Below are 21,739 nucleotides of genomic sequence, written 5' to 3'. Positions count from 1 at the left end.
GTTTATTCCGCAAGTGCGACGCAAACCACGGTTTGTTGCCTGGTGCAAGATGCCAGGTGCCAGGTGCCAGGTGTCAGGTGCCTTGTAGTCCCCACTGAAGGTAAATGTAGAATGCCTGAGAGCGAGTACGAGTACCCGACGGAGTTGACCGCAAACGAGCGCCTCGCATGTCTCACGGTACTAAGCGTCCATCAGCTGCGAAATTCATCAAGCTTTTTATTGTTCTGCTTCCGAATCCGGGCTCATTAAAGGCAGTTCGCTGTTTGGGATTGATTTCCCATAGTTAAATTGGATGAAGATCTGTGTGATAAGGTTCGGCCGATTCAATTGAATAGATTAGGTGTAAAATGAGCCGCAAAAACCGGATTGTAGTAATTTTAGGCTTAATTTTAACAACACGCATGAAAGTGCGTATTTAAAAAGAGGTTATCTGATTTTGAAAGAGTACACCAAATAAAAGATTAATGTCCTTACATTAGGCGAGTAATCAACAATAAAGAAGACTCCGTTCTCAGAAGATTGGAAACTTATAGTAGAGTTTTATTTTAATTATTTTTATGGGTAGAACACATTCACACACTTACATCAGTTCTAATTTTATTTTGGTAACATAATACAATAATATTGACTACCGCGGTATTTTGGACTGATTGTATTGTTTGTAATTTTTCTTTTTGACATTGGCTCATCATTGAAAACTTCAACAGTTCTTTTGAAAATAACAGAGGGCGGCACTTCTGTTTAGAAAAATCAAAACTGTCGAGGGTTTGAGATACTAATACCATAAGATATAAATTAGGTCATCATGATATCGAGCTCACTTAGCTGTGACTGTAGCTGTGAGCAGATTCAAATATTTGATGCCGTCGGTAGTCTAGACGACCCAATAAGTTGGTCATAAAAGGTTATTGAATACAATTTATTCTAATTCCATTCGTCTATGGAGAACTTTAAAACTCAGTTTAAAATAGGAATAATAAATTTTGTCAGGTTATTTGTAAACTTAGAATATGTAACATAATGTAAAACTGTCATGGGTCGTAGATTTCTATAATAAAATGCGATTTTAAAAGTTAATTATCGCTAAGTCAACGGCGCCACCTATTATATATGCCTCCATCAACAGATTCGTTTGGTGTAAAACCTAGTCGATAGCAGAATACTTTGATAATATTAAACACATTTGCATCATTTTTATGACGCCGCCGCCGCACAATGGACGGAATGAAGAAAAAACACGAATTAATTTGTTTTCCGAGTATTTTATGTAATTTTTGAAAAATATTAATGTGCTATCATTATTTTTGACTTACAATTATTTATCTACTCTTACGTTGAAATTGACCACAAAATAAATATTTGGACGTTTTGAAAGTACACAAATATATATACATATAAGTGATATTTATTTAAAATTTAGATATTTTAATTCATAACTACGAAACAAAAACACGGGAAAGGAGTTAAGTAAATACATACAATTTTTTTTAAGAAACGTGGTAGAAAATCAGAGTTTTTATCATTTTTCTGTGACTACCACAACCATCGTGACCCTATTTATTTTTTTCAAAGTACATTTTATTTAGTGAAATTAAAATTTTCATTTTATATCTAGTGTACATCTATTCTAATACTATTATAAAAATATTCCATTACCTACGTACTAATATTTGGACTTCACAACATTAAGACATAACCCACAAAAGGCTGCAAGACTATTGGTTTCCTTAACATTGAACGTTTTGAAACCCTTAAAAAAATATTGTTTTTTGCTAGCGATTAATTTATCTCAGAAAGCCTAAAATCGTAGCAACTTCTCGTAGGATAGCCATGGACTGTACTATTAAGACTTTTTAACATATATTTTAACTTGTATATAAATAATAGGGTATTATGGAGCAAGCGTTGCCACACACTTAGGATATTTTGTTTATAGTTGCGCGTGAGGTTTAAAATTGAATAGCCTTAAATGTGTACCCTTCACCTTCCTTTGCCCCTTGTCCCCTTTCCTTGATCCGGGCCCAAAGACAAGGATCAGTGTTATCGTTGCATCTTACCCGCGAACATTTCGTGTCATATTGAAACCCGCATATGTTTGAACTCGGTTGTGGCTGTTTTTGGAGCACACATCGTCCAGTGAAACGTTTTACCCGCAGCAGTGGATGTCACTGTCTTTTTTGTTTTGTGTTAAGTGAGCGAGTGTTAATTGTATGCTAACTGATAAGAGAAAAAAAACCAGCGGCTTAAGGAGAACGAGACCAGGGTAAGTCTTTGGCCTTTCCTACTCATTTTCCTCTTGCAAACACTAAGGCAATTCAATTCGTTTTTGTTTGGCTTAGTCTATATCGCATCCGCACCGCAATACCGCAACCCCCCGCACAATTGCGTACGAAAGAGTTGCGCACAACCATTTAAGTTGCATTGTTTTATGGTGCTTTATCTGTTACAGCACAATATAGACCTCATATCTCTGTTCTGAATTATTAAATTTAATTTACTTTACGGTACCTATATGATATTTTGGTCGAAATATATCTTACAAATCGTGCCGGTAGAGTCGCTCGGTATTTTAATTAATTATTTTTTATTTTGAATCATTAAAATTACTAATCAAGGCCGATAACACCGCGTCGCGCAAAATATCTCTCCTCGCGGTCTAGAGGCAGAGCGTTCGACACTCTTTATGCAGGACCCGGTTTCGATTCCCATATTTTTATAACTTTTAATTTTTTTTATCAAAGATTTGTTTTTTTACTTAAAAATATGTCAATAGATAGAAAAAAAGAGAGAATGAAATGAAAAGAGAGAAAGAAGAATCCTAAAAGTTTCACTTCCGTCGTGCGTAGGCTTGCCACACGCTGTATTTATTTAGTTAGCATTTCAAAGTGAGTGTTTTAGTTTGTTATCGATAATAATTCCAAAGTAATTACTTTTTTTTTCTTTATTCATAACAATATATTTGAATACAGTTTTTTACATGCTTTTCGACTACCACACTAGACACATGTCCGTCTTATGGTAGTCGACTTCTTCAATATTTTGATTCTCTTTGTTTAGGGTAATAATTCCGTTTTGTTTTTTACATAACACCGTGAGTTTACTGTTACTTATATTTAATTTCAATTTATTTAACCATTTAGATATTTCATGAAGATCACTTAATATTTTTTAAATTGCAGCTTTAATATTATTTGCTATAATGTATAAAAGTGTGTCATCGGCAAAAAAATTGATTGAACAGCATTTCGGGGACTTCACTATATCATTTATGTATATAATCAAAATGAGCGGTCCCAAAACAGATCCTTTAGTAACTCGAAGGTTTACTTCTGGTTCTTCATAGAAAACGTCTCCAACTTTAGTTCTTTGTTTTCTTTTTTTATTTTTATTTAATCACTAAACCACTGCAGTTCATTGCCACAAATTTCTATGTCCTTCAATTTCATTATTAGTCTTTCTCTATCTATCGTTTCAAAAGCACGTTTAAAATCCAGGATTCTGATTGATACATGTTTTCCATTCGTTAATCTGTAAATTTATTGCTCTTTCACAGGAATATTTGTTTGTAAATTCAGATTATTGTTTTACTAAAATGTAATTTTTTTCAATAAATTTACTTATTTGTTCTTTAACTACGGATTTGTTCATATTTTGGTAATCCATTTATTGATCTGAAGTCTTCTTCATTTTTGCGTTAACTATTTTGGGCAAAGGTTTATTTTATTTAACAAAGATTCGTTTATTAATGCAACTAATCTATCTCCTATAGCTGGCAGTCCTTTTTTGATTATGCATATTGTATGTACTTCTATAACTGTTAATTTTATGAAACCTAAAAATATTATTATTTATTCTTTTTTCCGCTGGTAGAGAAGAAGTATCTATGAATAATGAAATACTCTTATTTACGTTTTAGACACTAAGCACCAAGTTTATGTTAAATTTGTGTACTATTTTAGTTATATCTATATCATCTTCGTCGGGAAAGCGAACTTCTTTATTTTTTCTTTCTGTTTACCGCTTATAATTTCTATAAGTGTAATGGACATTTTAACTGAATCACTTTGGGAGGTAAATAGTTTTTGCCTAATACAAGAATTTTTGGTATGCCTTATTTCTGTACGGTACAGGTTTGTTAGTTTCTCATAGGTTTCCCACTTTTCTTCCATCAATTGTATTTTAAAGACTTTTATACTGTATTTCTCCGTTTTTACAGTGGATATAGGGATTTCATATACCATTTCATTTTTCAGTCATTTCCTATAAGTACATCGGCTTTTACGTCTAAATTCCCTTGGTTAGCACAGATCCTCTCTTTTTTGTAATGCCTTACACAATTTATCCATAATTTAGTTTTTTTAGTCGTAAATGTTATTTTTCTTATTCTTTGGGGCTTCACGCTACTATACTTAATTTGTGTAACGATAGTTTCGTGATCAGGTACTTTAAGTTCTTCTACAGCATTAACTTCCGCATTAAAGTCATTTGAAATAACCAAGTCAATCACGTTTTTAGAGTTTCATGTCATTCTTGTATAGTTGTTGACCAATTGCTTCCGACCTAGGTAATTAATGTTGCTTTGCATCTCTTTTTACACCTTTGCATAATTTTCAAGGGTGACAATATATTTTTTCTGTCGATTAAACTGAACTTGTGACTATCTAGTGGCCGAATGATCAATAAGTGCTTAGAGTTTAACTTCCATATGCTTTACAGTATCTATCTATGATTTCTTATTCTCTTTGCAAATTCATAAATTTGCACTACTACTAAAACATACTTTCATAAAACACAGACAGAAAATAAATCTTACGACAACTTTTTTTATGAAATTTATCGAAACCTATGAAAGCAACTTTGTTGTTTTGTTATAAAACATTAATTCAATCACATCTTATGTTATTATTATAACATAATTTATTAAGTGCGCAATAAGTAATTTATGAAATACGAGGGAGCACAAACCGGTCTTGAAAGACTGGAATTACTCGCACATGGAAACAAATAAAAATCTCCGTAGTTGAGCCGAGGCCAGGGCGACAGGATATGTATGGAGGCATTTAGGATTCTCGCAATTTCCATTGTGTGTGAGAGGTGTTGTAATTCATCCCTTTTGTCCCAAAGGAGAGGGGAGGAAGGGAGGCGGGCACCACCTCTGGGAAATAAAGCCTTCATAACTTGGGCACGGGAAATAAGAAAATGCAAGGCTATAAGTAAGGATTAGCCTCCCCTGCGGTGTCGGTCCTCCGGTGCATTGTGCGCTGACCTTAATGTTTATTTATAATACTTTCTGCGCAACCCAGTGGCAATGGTGGCGACAAGCTCTAGAATTATTCTAGTCTTGCACTCTGCATAGTATTCATTACTAGATTTGTTTTTTGAATAATATTTTGCTTTATTGTTTTGTGGCAGGACTTTATTGTTCCCGAATGCTTTAATTCTAAAATTCTAAATGGTGATTTTTTTTTTGGCTGGGAGTGATAGTTAGTCATCATAATATTTAATTAAAATAAAGATTTTGTATTTCACAATTAAACCAAAATCTAACAATATGCTATGTCAAAATTGAAAGTGATAATAGTGGTTGTTTCTGCTCCCTTGGTACGAGAACACTCAATAGTATTCAGGAAATTTCTTTCTTCAGTTTTTTCTTCATATCAGTTTTATTTTTATAAAATATACATACAAATATCACTAATTTTTAGCCCCAGCTGAAGTTTACTAGTAGGCATCAGATTAAGGATCTAATTTCCCTTAATCAGTAGTGGTATCCCACTACCTACCACTTCTGACAGACCACTGTTTACTTTTCGAGACTGACCGTCCAACTCTCGATATTCGGGGTATTTGCCCTTTTAAATTAAAACTACACGGAAACACATTAAAAAAGTTGACCTTACTCAAGCTATTTTTTTCCACGTCTTGGTTGGCGTGTGGAATACATTTTTCTTAGCCTTACAAAAATTTTAAAGGAACGTGACCTGAACACTAGAAATTTATTTACAGTATCTTAAGAATGCATTTTGCAATTTGCAATCTCTTATATATCATTATGGGTTTACAATAATAGCGTTGTCTTGATCAGAAACATCTTTGCAGTTATTACATCCCAGTGGACAATAAAGTTTATGGCAATAAAATTGGGGACATTTCAAATTAAACAAACAATATTCAAAAGCATCGGTAAGTAGGTACTTAAAAGTATAGTCAATGCACAAGAACCGACACTTAAAAATACATTTTAGAGAGAGAGCAACAATTTTTAATCCTAAAAGAACATTGTGATTATAAAATACCAGACTGTTAAATTATTTTATTTGGGATTTAACAGTGGGAAAGAAATATGATGTGATAATGTTAATATTAAAAATGGTTGGAAAATTAAACTTATATCTAAATTATTTCCAATTGGTATTGTCGCAATCATTTTGGAATGAACATTGGTATTTATATAATATTCAAGTATTGCACTCTCTGGTATGGAAAGCAAATTCGGTATAAAATGAGCCAGCGTTAATTATCATCAATGTTCTAAGAACAAAGAAATCTGAATTATGTATTTGGAATCATTTTAGGGGGAAGCTTGTCATCGATTATTTTTCATGTCTGTAGGAAAGAACAGCTCACTTATCTGTCAATATAAGTTATACGATGCCACTCGGTCGTTCGGAGAAGTATTAAAATATGAAATGTTTTCAACAACATTATATTATTTAAATTTAATTATTTTGATATAATTTTGACAATTTAGGAGGATATATATATGAAATCTTGATTTATAAGAAATGAAGATTTTTTTCTTAGTTCTCTTCACTAGGAAATCATGTGCTGAGGGGAGCTAGGTTTTGGATAAAGGGTTTTCAGCGTCTTCTATGGTTTAACTTCAGTAACTTCTAAGACCATGTTTTTGAAATACAAGTCAGTTCTTTTTCCTATAATTCTCTATTTATTATACTTCTTCACTGCTGTCAAAAATCTACCTTTCTTTCTTTAATTTACTCAGCAGTGATATATATGGTATTTTATTCTCGTTGTTTATTATTAAAAAAAGAGTCACGGGAGCTGAAAGTGACAACTCATTTTTTTACTTCTAATAGTTTCAGTAATCGCCGGTAAAGGTTTATCGAATGCACCCTGTTACACTCTGTCTATCACCAAAGATCATAGATTATTCTGAGACGCTGACAGAGTAACAAAAAGAGCAGTGTATTTTAGAGAACACGAGTGAACATATCGCGTAAGTTCAAACTTTAACAAATAACTTTTTCATGTATAAAAATATTCTCAAACGATATTCTCGACATTCAAAGTCCTGATGCGACATCATATTATCGCGCAAAACATCAAACAGCAGCACACAAAAAAACTGTCACAGCACCAATAAACTTCAATTTTCAAGTTGTGAAACCGAACTTTTATACCTTTCCAATTGATTAATATTATAAACATACGCAAAATTTCCGATAAACATCACGTCAAGCTGAATAATAATAATTATCAAATGATATTATGATCTATCAATGAAACAAACTATATTTCTTAGTGACAACTTATTCTTTTATTAACTTATTTTGAAGGTTATAAACATGAATGTAATATATCGTTGGAAATAAGATAATACTAATAAATCTAAACAAAACACGAAATAGAACAAGATCTTTTGCCTAACCGGGACAGGCGTATGGCACCACTCGCTCATTGGGACCTATTTATCAAACGTCATATTTGTCGATATCATATTTTTGGTTTATATTGATATTATTTGCAAACTATTAGTTACGTAACTAGCGTGGAGGATTTGCATTCCCATTTCGTTGGGCCTTCTGGGACTGCCCACGGCCAAAGTAATAATCTGGTCGGATGAAGAAGAAAGAACGAGGCGAGATGGTGCAGTATTCTGCGCGACACGAGTCACTCCCGCCCGTGCCCGAGGCTCTTTTAATTTACGCCAGCGTAAAGGCTTGGGGCTGGGGTAGGATGACATCATGTACACAATGTACTGACTAAAATCATTGCGCTTTTATCTGCAAATAGATTCAACACTATTTACATTGATCCTTGAACATAATTTGTACAACTAATACCTACAACGAATCTGAAATGCTAGGCGGCATTTGCGTTCATTGCACTTTGATCGACTTCAAGTGTTTCTTCGTACCAAGGTTAGGTACCGAACTTTTTCTATTATTGTGGCAATATTTTTGATCTTTATATTCATTTACTATTTGAAATAATATATTGTTTATTTGTGGCGCACTACAGAGTGGAAGATACTCCCAGATTTTAAAATATTGTAAGGTTATTCGTAACCCGGGTATGAATATTGAATACGTTCGCATACTGAATACGGCACTACTTGCTGAAATTTTGTCTAATTTACTCGCAATTGCTAAAAAAATATACAAAAATAATTCATGATTTGAGATAAAAATGAAAAAAGCATGAATAGAGCTTTGAGGTACAAAAATAATACCATTTTAATATTATTTGTACCCAATTAACTATTTTTAAACATACAGCAATGTTTTATGTTCCGTCCGCTGTTATCAATGACTAATTAAAATTTCCGGTATTTTTTTTTTTTTTTATATTTACTCCACACAGGAGGCCCTGAAGAAAATAATTTCCCTCGGGGCCTATGTTATCTTTGGGGATGCTGTGTGGAGGGTCTTTTTTTGGAGAGGAAGGAGTGAACATGGGTCTTGAAGAGTCCCATGTTGTAGGAGGGAGGAAACACAGAGGCCGGCAGTTCGTTCCACAGCCGAGCTGTTGAACTTAAGAACGAATCGTAGAAGCGAACCGTTCTCATGTGACAAGTGTCAACTGTGTACAAATGTTGGGCGCGCGTTTGGCGTGTATCCCGACTACGCACCGGTGCCGAAGGGATCAATGACGCTAGTTCCTCAGAGCATCTTCCATTGTAATACCGATAGAACAAGGACAGCATACCTACCTGACGCCTGTGCTCTAAAGATTGCAGTCCGTTTGTTAAAATTGGGGAATCTATCAAACGGACCGCCCGTTTCTGCACAGAGTCAAGGGTTTTTTTTCAGGTATTTTGGGGCTCCAGACCAGAGATGGCTGCCAAATTCGACAGTAGAGCGCACTTGCGATTTGTACAGGGTGAGCAGTTGTGTACTATTAAAGTATCTGCGGGCCCTGTACAGTACGCCCAGCTTCTGAGAGGCCAACTTTACTCTGGCTTCGATGGAGCCCCCGTACCTAAGCTGGTCACTTATAGTTACACCAAGCATATCAATGGAAGGCCTGTTTGGAAGATTGCTTCCGTTGAAGGAGACTAGATTATCATTTGGATCCCTTTTAGACGTAATCAGACAGGATTGGGTCTTTGAAACATTAAATTCGACGACATTATTTTTACCCCAGGAGGAAATACTCTCGATATAACCGTCCATTCTCTGCTTCAAAGCCCTCCGAGCCGTTGGAGTTTGTGTGCCCTTTGGGGGCTTGTCAAACAAAAAGCTATCATAAACTGTACTGTCATCCGCGTAACAATGAATCGGTGCACATGTCAAAAGGTCATTGATGTGCAACAAAAACAAAGTCGGAGACAGAACCGATCCCTGTGGGACGCCAGCATTTATGGAGTGCGAGGAAGAGGTGAAGCCGTCAGCAACCGCCTGAATCGACCTATCCCTTAAAAAGTCAGCAATCCACGTACACAGGGATGCGGGAAGTCCGTAAGAATGCAATTTGTTGACAAGTCCTCGGTGCCAGACCCGGTCAAAGGCCTTGGATATGTCTAGTGCGACCGTTTGGGTCTCACCGTGACGTTCCAGGCATCGCCCCCAAACATGCGTCACATACGCGAGAAGATCACCGCACGAGCGGTTCCGCCGGAATCCGTATTGACGGTCGTTGATAATTTTGTTCTTCTCGAGGTATGTGAGCAGTTTGTCGTTGATCACACGTTCCATCACTTTGAACAGAACTGATGTGATCGCTATGGGGCGGTAGTTGGCCGGGTTGGAGCGGTCACCTTTCTTGGGAATAGGGTGAATTACCGCTTTTTTCCAACCAGAGGGCACAGTGCCACACTTCAGGGACATTTTGAAGAGCTTTGTCAAAACTGGAACTATTTCCGCAGCACACCTCTGCAATACCAGGGCAGGTATTCCATCAGGTCCACTAGCTTTGTTAACATCGAGCCCCCGTATGACGTGGAGTACATCCCGATGCCGGATCCTCAGCTTTTTCATATAGAAGCCGCAGTGAGGAACCGACGGCGGAACAGCACCCCCGTCGTCGTCGAAAACAAACAGCTGACCACGGAAAAGCGTTGAAATGGGCCCGCATACCGAACCAATCTGCTGACCTATAGTGCCACACTTTTCTCCTCAGCCTCTCATTGGTTGGTCTGAGGCTAACGGGGATTGATGTCGTCACTAGGCAGTGGTCAGATGATCCCAGAGGCGCTGTGACGTCAATCTTATAACCGTGTGGCACAGTAGTTAAGAATAGGTCTAACAGATTGGAGCGGTGAGTCTGGACATCAGGAACCCTTGTAGGCTCCTGAACCAATTGTTCTTATCCGTAGCAAATGGCAAAGGATTCCGCCTGTCGGCCAGCCGAGTCCGTTGGGCCTGAGAACTTCAACCATGGTTCGTTATGAACGTTGAAGTCCCCCAGAACAACAAACTCGGCCGAAGGGTAGCGGGGCAAGAGATCATCAATAGTATCGCTCAAATGTTTGAAGAGCTCGGAAGTGTCTGATTCGCTATGGTTCTGTGAGCGGTATAGACATGCGTAGAATCTTGCCGTACTGGCAAGATTGACGCGCACCCACATTACGTCGAATCTGGAGTTTTCCAGACTCAATAGTCGCACACAGTTGACGTCAGCTCGACTATAGAGGCAGACTCCTCCTTTCAGTCGGAATTTGCTTGTGAGGGTAAAGCCCGGGCAGTCCAGATAGGAGGAGTCTGGCGGCTCGGCTATCTGAGTTTCGGATAGGAAAAGAAGGTTGGGACGTTGGGACAAAAGATGGTGATGGACGGAATTTAAATTTGTGTGCAGGCCGCGAATGTTGGCAAAATTTACCAACAGTTTTGGCCCGCACCGGGGACGCCTGCTACTCGCCGCTGTAACGATATTAAAATTGTTGTGTTGTATGTTCATGAATTTATTTATTATTTTTTTTTTATAAGGGTAGGAGGTGAAAGGAAAGGTCTGGAAAGGAAAGGTATGAGGGGTAGGTAGGAATCTGGGGTTCAGGCTGTCCAGGAGTGATGAGCGTTTGGTTCCACCCCACCCACTGCGGTGCTAGGCGATAGGCTGGGAGAGTCCGGCTGGAGAGAGCATCCAATGCGCCCCAAACGCTGCTGCTGGGTCCCCTCCGGTCACGAACTGGCACAACAGCAGTGGCGGGGTTTTTTCACTCGCTGATGGGGCAGCCCACCCTTAGTCGTGAGCCTGAGGGTCGGGCCCCTGTACTATCGAGCGGCCCGGACAGCGGTAACCGGTTGTAAAGGGTCTCCCTCAACCAGCATCTCCCAACTGGCCCGCCACGCAGAAGGTGGGCCGACGCACAGGCCTGGGCAAACCTTAACCCATGAACCCGGTCACACAAATTGTATTAATGTGGTATTTTCTATTCAATGGTTGTTATGGTCATACTTATTCTCGCTTTGTGAAGATTTCGAGAGGATATCATTAAATTGGAATATTAAATGAGCAATAGAGAATCAAAATTATTTATCAGTAAATAAATTGCTTTAGAACTGATTTTTTCATTTAACGTTTATAGTCAGATTAAACAAAATATATTAAGTCATCTTGCTTGAATGATTTTTATTGATCCTATAACGGATCAAAACGCTGTTTTTATTTGTGCCTATTTGATTGCAATTTAAATAGTGCCAAAAAATCTTGGTATCCTTGTGTTAAAGTGATGAATCAGCGCTGTCCGGCGCGGAGGGGATGGAGGTATGGCGAAGGGCGGATAGGCGAGGGAGGTAATCTCACGCCCAGGATACAGGGACGGAAAAGCCCGCCGAAATGCGGATAAGTGTTAGCGGAAAGCGCTTGTCATTCATTCCAATACAGGAAAAAGCGATCGACATTAATTCCATCCACAGACACATGGACACCTAGATACAGATACACTAGTGAATAGATACTAGAAAGTATCTGCTCTCTCGCTCCCCAGTCCCTCTGTCGTGATGCAGCCTGACCGCTAAAAGCAATTACGTTAGGAACTGTTTTGTAACAAACTCTGGTCAGCGCAAAGCAAAATAAATCAAGCGAACAATAATTATTTCTATTGCAATTGCAGCCGAAACGTATCGCTCCCCACTCATGATCATTTGAATAATTCGTTTGCAATACACGCCACTTTATTTCCATCCCACTGTTTCAACATAAAAACATAGCAAACCATCAAATACAAATATAAACATGATCAACAAACTGTAGGTATAAACCAAATTCATCGCAGTGGTGTCGCCTACATGAAACGGATCACACAGCCTTAAATCAGTACGATTTTCATACTTATGTAACATCCAACTGCAAATATCTACTTTTCACATTGTGTTCTAATAAAACCAGCTATTTTGTTAGATTGGTGGTAAACATTAACTAGGGTTAACGATCAATGGGTTAAATCAGAATTGAGTGTTCGCCCTGAGATATCAAGGAGGGCTTTATAAAAGTCTCTTCTGTAATCGTGAATCAGAATAAAATAATAATATTATCTTATTGATCATAAAATGGACTAATGAAAAATTTAAACTTATTCAACTGGTAATTTAGGGAAAGATTTATAGAAGACGTGCCAAAAAAAATCGAAGCACTTTATGCACGGAGAAAAATGAGAACGACTTTTTTAACAGCGATGTGACCGCATGACCATTTCCTACTAAAATATTAGTCATTCAGAATATATCTGAACACCTGTTCAACGCAGTCCAATTTGATACAATAGACGAGATACGAAAATATTATTACTAAAAAACTAATGTTCACAACACAAAGTACACCAAATTATCATAAGCAATAATTATTTTCCTGACATACCCATATACATTTAAAATATCTCCCGAGTTAAAATTAATGCCGCAGACGGGAATTGAACCCGCACCCTTCTGATTGCCGGCCTAAGCCACTAAACTACGTCAGCTTATTTCAAACCCACAAAATAATTCAATAAGTACTGGTATTTCAATAAACAATTATTACTTCTTACATTTTTCACCTGTAAACAACCGACATTATTTTTTTAGGAAAGGCTTTGTTGGTGCTGAATTTCCCAGTAGATGACATCGAGAAATTATATCTACATTGTATATATTAATATTTTTAATAATAAACAAAAGTTTATAAGACAAGGTTTTTTCATGAATAGCACAAATGACGCCTGAAATACCCATGGAAATTGAATATATCTCCCGAGTAAAAATAAATGCCGCCGACGGGAATTGAACTCGCACCTTTCTGATTGATTTTGAAGAACATTTGTTCCGACTTTCTCAGTACATATTCGTGCTTTACTGATAGTTTATTATTCGTTATAGGGCTCTTGTCCCGTTTTTAACAGGAAAACGAATAATTTGATCAGATTTTTAATAAAGTAACAATATTTCATTTCAGTAAGTTTTCTTCGTGTGGATTCGAGCAGGGCGCATTTCCCACGACTGCAGTTTGCGGGTGAATATTGCCTAATCATAACTTCCGATAGGGGAAAGCACCATAAGAAGAAGGTGGAATACACAAAGAATAATAATTAACCCTTTAACCTTTCCTTATCTGTGGTGTGTATCTACTACACATTGATTCTAATAATTTTAATAACTCTATAAATATAAGAAATTCTGGGTTCAGATTTTAGGTATTCCTCCTTTATACATTTACGCACTGAATTAAAAAACAATATTAAACATAGTTTTCAATTTCAATTAAAAATCAGAGATTTTTGTTGAAAATTGGGAACAAATACACCAATACAATCAACCGTGTGATACTAATATGCGAAGTGTGTGCAAGGAAATGACACGCTATTGATGTCCCGCTTTAATTCGCTAAGCGGGAACATGAGACATCCACACGTCTGCAGTTGTATTTTGATTTACACCATCGATACCTACGACCGCATAGCTGTGTTTGTGCCAGCCGCTAGCCAGTCGCCCGCGAACCGTCGTTAGATGTGGACTCCTTGCACGTTTCTTTAGCATCTGCCGATGGTTTTTTCATGTTTTCAGCAATTAAATTACAATTATTATCACGTTTGATATAAAATATAATAAACATAATCGATTAACTATAAATATTCATACTTTCCGAAATTGAATCGCTTATTTTGAGATGTGTATTGACTACTTGGATTGTTTTAGCACAGTAAAGGAAAGGTTAAATAGAGATCTGACAGTCTGATGCCATCTGGTAGAGAGTGAACGTTTTAATTCGTCAGCATACGCGCTCGTTTGCATGTCCAATATGTACATAGTTATGTTGAAACTCCCAGCGGTTGTTAAAAAAAGAGAAAGAGTTCCTGTGACAGTCTTCTTTGACTGCAATTTATTCTACATGTACTATTTTATGTGTATTGCACGCGCAACAGCAGGTGTGGCCAGATACCTACAGTAGAAGATGTATGGTCTACCATGAGGAAATTAAATTAACATAAATTTATAAGACTAAGGCTATAATAATTTATTTAAGTGATATTTATTGATGGTTGAAACCAGTCCTGGATTTGTTAATAGGCCTTACAGGCCGCGGCCTAGGGGCGGCAGAGTTCAGGGGGCGGCACTCGCTCGCTTTTTTTTTTTTTTTTTTTTTTTTTTTATTTTTTTTTTTTTATTTTTTTTATGTGACACCTCACAAGAGTGTCCCTGCACAGACAGGGGAACTATGTCACCACCCGGTTGGGCGGCGTTGTGAGGCGGAGTAAGGTAGGGGCTGTAGGAAGGGATTTGTTAATGCGGGCCTTGAAGAGGCTCGGATTATAGGAGAGAGGAAAAACAATTGCTGGTAGCTCGTTCCACATACGAGCCGACTTACACAAAAACGAGTCGTAAAAACGGCCCGTTCTCATGAAGCCAACGTCAACCGTGAACGGGTGTTCAGTTCGTGTCCGTCGAGTTTCGCGCACGTGCACCGGTGCATCAGGAATCAATGCTGCTAGCTCCTTGGAGCAGGCTCCATTGAAATACCTGTAAAACAGACACAGCATGCCTACATTGCGTCTATGCATCAGAGAAGGCAATCGGTCTGTTAACAACTGATTGTCAATCAGACGGATCGCTCTCCTTTGCACAGACTCAAGCAGGTTTATCAAGTATTTTGGGGCACCAGCCCAAAGGTGGCTCCCAAATTCAATAGTTGGGCGGACTTGAGACTTGTACAGGGTCAGCAGCTGGTCACTGTTGAAGAATCTCCTAGCCCTGTACAAGACGCCCAACTTTTTGGAGGCCTGATTTACTCGGGCTTCTATGGATCCCCGATACTTGAGCTGGTCTGATATAGTAACTCCAAGCATTTCAATGGAGTCTTTATTGGGGAGAGTGCTTCCATCAAATTGCACCAGACAGTCATTGATCTCCCTCTTTGCCGAAATCAGACACGCTTGGGTTTTTGAGACGTTGAAACTGACCAAGTTGGCCTTACCCCAGGCACGAACCATCTCTAGGTGGTGGTCAATTTTTCGCTTCAAAACTTCCCGAGCTGTTCGGACATCATAGGTGGAAGGGGGCCTGTCAAAAAGATAACCCTCGTGAACGGTGCTGTCATCAGCGTAGCAGTGAATTGGTGCACATTCAACGAGATCGTTGATGTGCAATAAAAACAGCGTCGGAGACAGCACAGATCCTTGTGGCACCCCCGCATTGATTTGGTGCGGTGAGGAAGAAGAGCCGTCAACCACGGTTTGAATTGTTCTTCCCCTCAGTAAGTCCGCAATCCAACTATGCAGGGTTGGGTGGATCCCATACGATGGTAATTTCCCGATAAGCGCCCGGTGCCAGACTCTGTCAAAGGCTTTGGAGATATCCAACCCAACGGTTTGGGTTTCACCAAAACGTTCCATGTACCGCCCCCAAATATGCGTTACATATCCGAGTAGATCGCCACACGATCGGTTTCGACGAAATCCATATTGCCGATCGCTTAGGATATTGTTATTCTCGAGATATGTGAGCAATTTGTTGTTAACCACCCTTTCTAATACCTTCGAGAGTATGGAAGTGATGGCTATGGGGCGGTAGTTAGAAGGGTCGGAACGGTCCCCCTTTTTTGGGATTGGGTGGACGATTGCCTTTTTCCAAACATCTGGCACCTTTCCACCTTTGAGAGAGAGCCTAAATAATTTCGCGAGTACTGGAGTCATTTCTGCAGAACACCTCTTGAGGACCAAGGCAGGTATTCCGTCCGGCCCACTGGCTTTGTCGACTTTCAGCTCGTTCAAGACTCGGAGAACCTCTCTGTTCCGGATCTTTGGTTCCTCCATTTGAAAACCGCAGTGCGGAATGGAAGGGGGAGTCTCTCTGTTATCTTGAAGAGTTGAGTTTTCCGCAAAAATTTTGCCTAATAATTCAGCTTTCTCGCGGGCCGAGTTAGCCAGCCGACCATCAGGCTTGGTCAGAGGTGGGAAAGTGGTTCTGCAGAAATTTCTTCCGATCGAGCTAGCGAGTGACCAGAAAGCACGGCTACCAGTGGGGCAGTCAGCCAGCTTTTTCGCAATTCTCTGGTCGTGATCGCTCTTAGCTCTATTTAGAACTCTCTTACAATCCCTTGCCCGTTTTCGGTATTCCGAAAGGTTATTCATGGAGCTAATCTTCCGGAGTGCATTAAAAGCCGTATTTTTGAGTCTGACAGCTTCAGCACAGCGATGGTCAAACCACGGTTTTGTGCCCGCTTCAGAGGATTTGACGGAGAAGGGAATGTAGCAATCCATTGCTGATGTGATTACTTCTTCTAACTCGCACAAATTGATGGGTCCTTGGAGCTAAAGCATACAGTACTCCAAGGAAAGGCGCCGAAGAAAGACCGCATGCCGTCCCATTTTGCTGCCCTGTAGTGCCATACCTTCCTCTTTACATGTTTGTCGGGTTGACGGTTCATGGAGGATGGGACAGAGGTGGTAATCAGGCAGTGGTCAGAGGATCCTAAGGGCGCTGTCATCTCCACTCTGTACCCGAGTGGTTCACTAGTGAGAAACAAATCGAGTAGGTTGGCTCGATGTGATGGGATGTCTGGTATTCTGGTCGGAGATTCTACGAGTTGGCTTAGTCCATGGATAAGGGCAAAGGATTCCGCAGATCTACTGGCAGAGTTTGTTGGGCCCGAGAACTTCAGCCATTGTTCATTATGAACATTGAAGTCCCCCAGGATTACAAACTCGGCCGATGGGTAACGGGGCAAGAGAATATCTACAGTGTCACTCAAGTATTTAAACAACTCAACAGTGTCTGATTCGGCAAGGTTTGGTGAGCGATATAGGCACGCATAAATTCTCATCATACCGGTGAGATCCACACGTACCCATAACACTTCGTGTTTTGCGCTCTCGATATTTGCGAGACGAGCGCAGCTGATTTGGTAAGCCGTGTATGCGATTATAAACAAAAAAAGTCCCTGTGGATAGACAGAGTTTTATGACTATTAGACGATAAATATTATTTTTGAAAGGCGCTAATTCCTAGTACTTTAGTTAGATAGTTAGTTATATTGATGCTACTGCCCGTACGGCAAGGTGGCGGGCGGCGGATCGGGGGCGGGTGATGTGATGAACAGTCCGTACGAACACATAATGAAAAAACAATAAAAAAGAACACACAATATAAACATGCACTCAAAAATTATTTTTCCATAATGTAATTTTATATACGCAATATGGACATGTTGAAATGAAATGATGATATTTCTCATTGTTCTTTTTTTGTTATTTTTGGTTGTGATACACAAAATAATTGTATGTTATTTTTAAGTTTAAAACTACTATAATGAAATAATATTATTTTTTTTACTTTGTACTCTATTATATGTTTATTTATAAAAGGCAGTACAGCCGTTTATGTATTTAAAATAAAAAAAAATAATATACCGTATCACGCGCGCGCCGGGCCGGCCGGCAGTGCAATGCGGCAGTTTCTTGTGTATACTTGTAGTCCAAGCGATGACCGTAAAAATCCCATCCCATAGGCCACATGAACCAAATTAGTACTGGGCTTTAACCCCAAATAAGATTAGTTAAAAAAACGCATTCATCCAGATTTCGGCCCGGGAGGAGTCCTGGAAAACGACGACTCCCGGTGTCATTTTAAAGATGAAAATATCCGACGTGCCACATTACCAAAACTAACGGCAAAAGTTGATTGCAAATTTGTTATGAAAAAAAAAATCTTTCGGCCAACTTTTGTGTGGGGAAAAGTACCTAACAAATGACACTGTAGGTATCCTCCAGATGCGGCAAAATATCTCATCGGCCACACGAACGAAATCGATGTCAGAATTTATATAAAAATTCCCTGTTTACGAATATGTCGTTCGGCCAGCTCAACACGAAAACTCTCCAAATCATAAGTCTTGTATTCTCGCTTTAAGATCTAGAGGTTTGATTTACGGTTGTATTCAATCTTCACTAACTGCCCAACTAAACGAGGAAATTGCTTATTGGAAGAACATTTTAAAGAGGGTTGTTGCTGTAATGAAAGGATTGGCATCAAGAGGTCTCGCTTTCAGAGGAAGTAATGAAAAATTTGGTGACCCGCACAGTGGGAATAACATAATGCTATTTGGAATAATAGCAGAGTTTGATCCATTTTTAGCCAAAGATATTGAAAGACATGCAAACCAAGGATCTGGAACTACTAGCTACCTATCGAAAACTGTCTGGGACGAGTTCATTTGCTTAATGGCTGAGAAAGTACTGAAATGCATTAGTGATGAGATAAAAGAAGCGAAATACTTTTCTTTAATTGTAGACTCTACACCGGATGCAGCACACGTAGATCAACTGACACTTGTGATTAGATATGTTTTAAATAATGGAGAGCCATGTGAGAGATTTCTTAAATTCTTACCTTCTGTAGAACACAAGGCTCAAGATATTTATTTATTTATTTAATACATGTTACATTATTATGAAATTTACATAAAGTAGATATAATGAATCACCATACTAGGCGGCTGCCTGTTTCATGGTGACCAATTGAGTGTAATTAATTTGTATGAAATATGAAATCTAGTGTAAACAAATGAAATGAGTAACTATAGATGAAGCTAAAATTTTGGATAAATTGTAATAAAAAGTAGAAGATAGAAATTAGAAAGGAGAAAGAAGTAAATTAGCATTAGATTGTAAAAATGTACATAATTATATATATAATTTTTAATATGTGTGCATGCAAGCACACATGTGTATATAGCAGCAGACATACCTATATACATATAACAGCACATGTATACATACACCCATATGACGCATCCTCACGCATATAAACAATATATACACCTCTATCTGAGTACTTGGAATAGGCTACTAACACTATAACAATCACACATCAAAAAATCCCCGAGCGCTTTCCTGAAACTGTCGTATTTGGCTATTGATTTTATTTCTAACGTTAAATTATTGAATATTTTTGGAGCAAGAAAGTTAAATTGTCTTTGTGCCATTGAGGTTTTTATAAGAGGAATAGTATAATTCGATTTGTTGGAATATCTTGTATTATGGGTCGATTCAAAAATATTTTTTTTCGTATGTTTGAATTTATAGTAGGAGGATATGTTTTTGACGTATAAGGATTTTATGTTGAGTACTTTGAAGTCGTTAAATAAGTCCTTCGTGGGGTGAATATAGTGTACTTTGTAAATAGTCCGCATTATCAATTTTTGAGCTTTAATTAATGGATCTAATATCGTGTTAGAGCATCCTCCCCAGACTATTATACCGTAAGATATAATTGGTTGGCATAAAGAAAAGTATACCGTTTTTAGTGTATTTTTATTAAGAATATTTCGTAATGACCTGAAGATATATGCCAGTTTCCGTATACGGTTTGTAACATTTATTACGTGATCTTCCCATCGTAGTTTATTGTCAATTATTACACCCAAATATTTAATGGAATCTACTCGTTCTAGTGGATTGCACAGACAACTAGAGTTATCTCTACAAGAATGTATTTTTAGTGTATGATTGATTGAAGGCTGACTCGGAATATTAAGACTAAACGTTATATATTTCGTTTTAGTTATGTTTAAGGTGAGTAGATTATCATCCAACCACTGTTTAATAATTTGCAATGTTAGATCCGCTCTGTGAAATGTTTCTTCCCATGTCTTACTTTTTAGTACTAGGGCAGTGTCATCGGCGAAAGTGATTATATTGCCATCAATAATAGATAGTTTACATAAGTCATTGATATAAATGAGAAAAAGTGTGGGACCGAGTACACTGCCCTGTGGCACACCAAAGTTAATGCTAGTTGAATGGGATGGTTTATGCGATGGTAGCTTAACACATTGCTTTCTGTCTGTGAGGTACGATTTGAACCAATCAAATGCCTTATTCTTTATTCCGATTTTTTTGAGCTTGGCTAGAAGGATTGGATGAGATACTGTATCAAATGCCTTAGCTAAATCCAGAAATATTGCCAGACATTTATCACCTTTGTCTAAGGCTTGTGTTATATGTGATGTTAGTTCTAAAATAGCTGAATCTGTATTGAGTCCTTCTCTAAAGCCATACTGGTTTGACGAGAGTATGTTATATTTTGTAAGATGGTCGATAAGTCTTTTTTTTACTATTTTTTCAATAATTTTTGATAGTGATGATAATATAGAAATTGGTCTGTAGTTTGTTATGTCAGTAGGATTTCCGGACTTAAAAATTGGTTGAACTAGGGCAAGTTTGAGTTTGTTTGGGAATTCACCTTTAGTGAGACTGAGGTTTATGATATGTACTAATGGATGGATTATAAAGGGTTCAACTGTTTTTAGTATAGTTGAGGAAATTTTGTCATGATTGCACGAATGAGAGGGCTTTAACTGTCTAATGGTTTGAGAAATTTCATCGTAGTTGGTCGGGTTTAAGGTGAGTATATTATCTGTTTCACTGGCACATTGATTGATAATGTCGGCAAGGGCATTTTCATCGGTTGATGTCTTATTTAAAATCTTTGATGCTAGATTTTTACCGATATTGCAAAAGTATTCATTTATGTGATTGGTCACAGTGTCTGGATGGTCATTTAGGGAGGTGTCTTGGCCGTTGATGTTTAATTTATTGATTGGTTGTACTGGGTGATCAGTGTTAGATATTTCTTTGACGATATTCCAAATTTGTTTGTTATTATTACCGACTCTGGACAGTTTTTCTTTGTAGTAGTTTTCTTTTGTGGTTTTAATGATATTATTACATATATTTCTGTACTTTTTATAAAATATTTGGGGTTGAATGTCTGGATTATTGAGTAAGTTTTTGTGAAACTTGTCCCGTTTTTTAATACAAAAAATTAGGCCATCTGTTATCCATGGTTTCAGTTTTTTATTTTTTGAATTATTCACATGGGATTCTTCAGTGACATCCTCAATATGTTGCAAGAGAGTTTCAGAGAAGGTATCAAAAGCAATGTCTACGTCTGTGGAGTTTAGAGTGGAGAGCCAATTTTCTAAAATAATTTTAGAAGTTAGTTTCTCGAGATTAATGTGTTTCTTTTTTATATTACTACGTGACGTTCCGGTAGTGGGTTTATTATGCATAAGACCAATTGCTATT

The sequence above is a fragment of the Hesperophylax consimilis genome, chromosome 5 (assembly GCF_061612785.1).
Source record: "Hesperophylax consimilis isolate HC1 chromosome 5, BYU_Hcon_1.0, whole genome shotgun sequence".
Taxonomy (NCBI): Eukaryota; Metazoa; Arthropoda; class Insecta; order Trichoptera; family Limnephilidae; genus Hesperophylax; species Hesperophylax consimilis.
Note: the sequence above shows the minus strand (reverse complement) of the source record.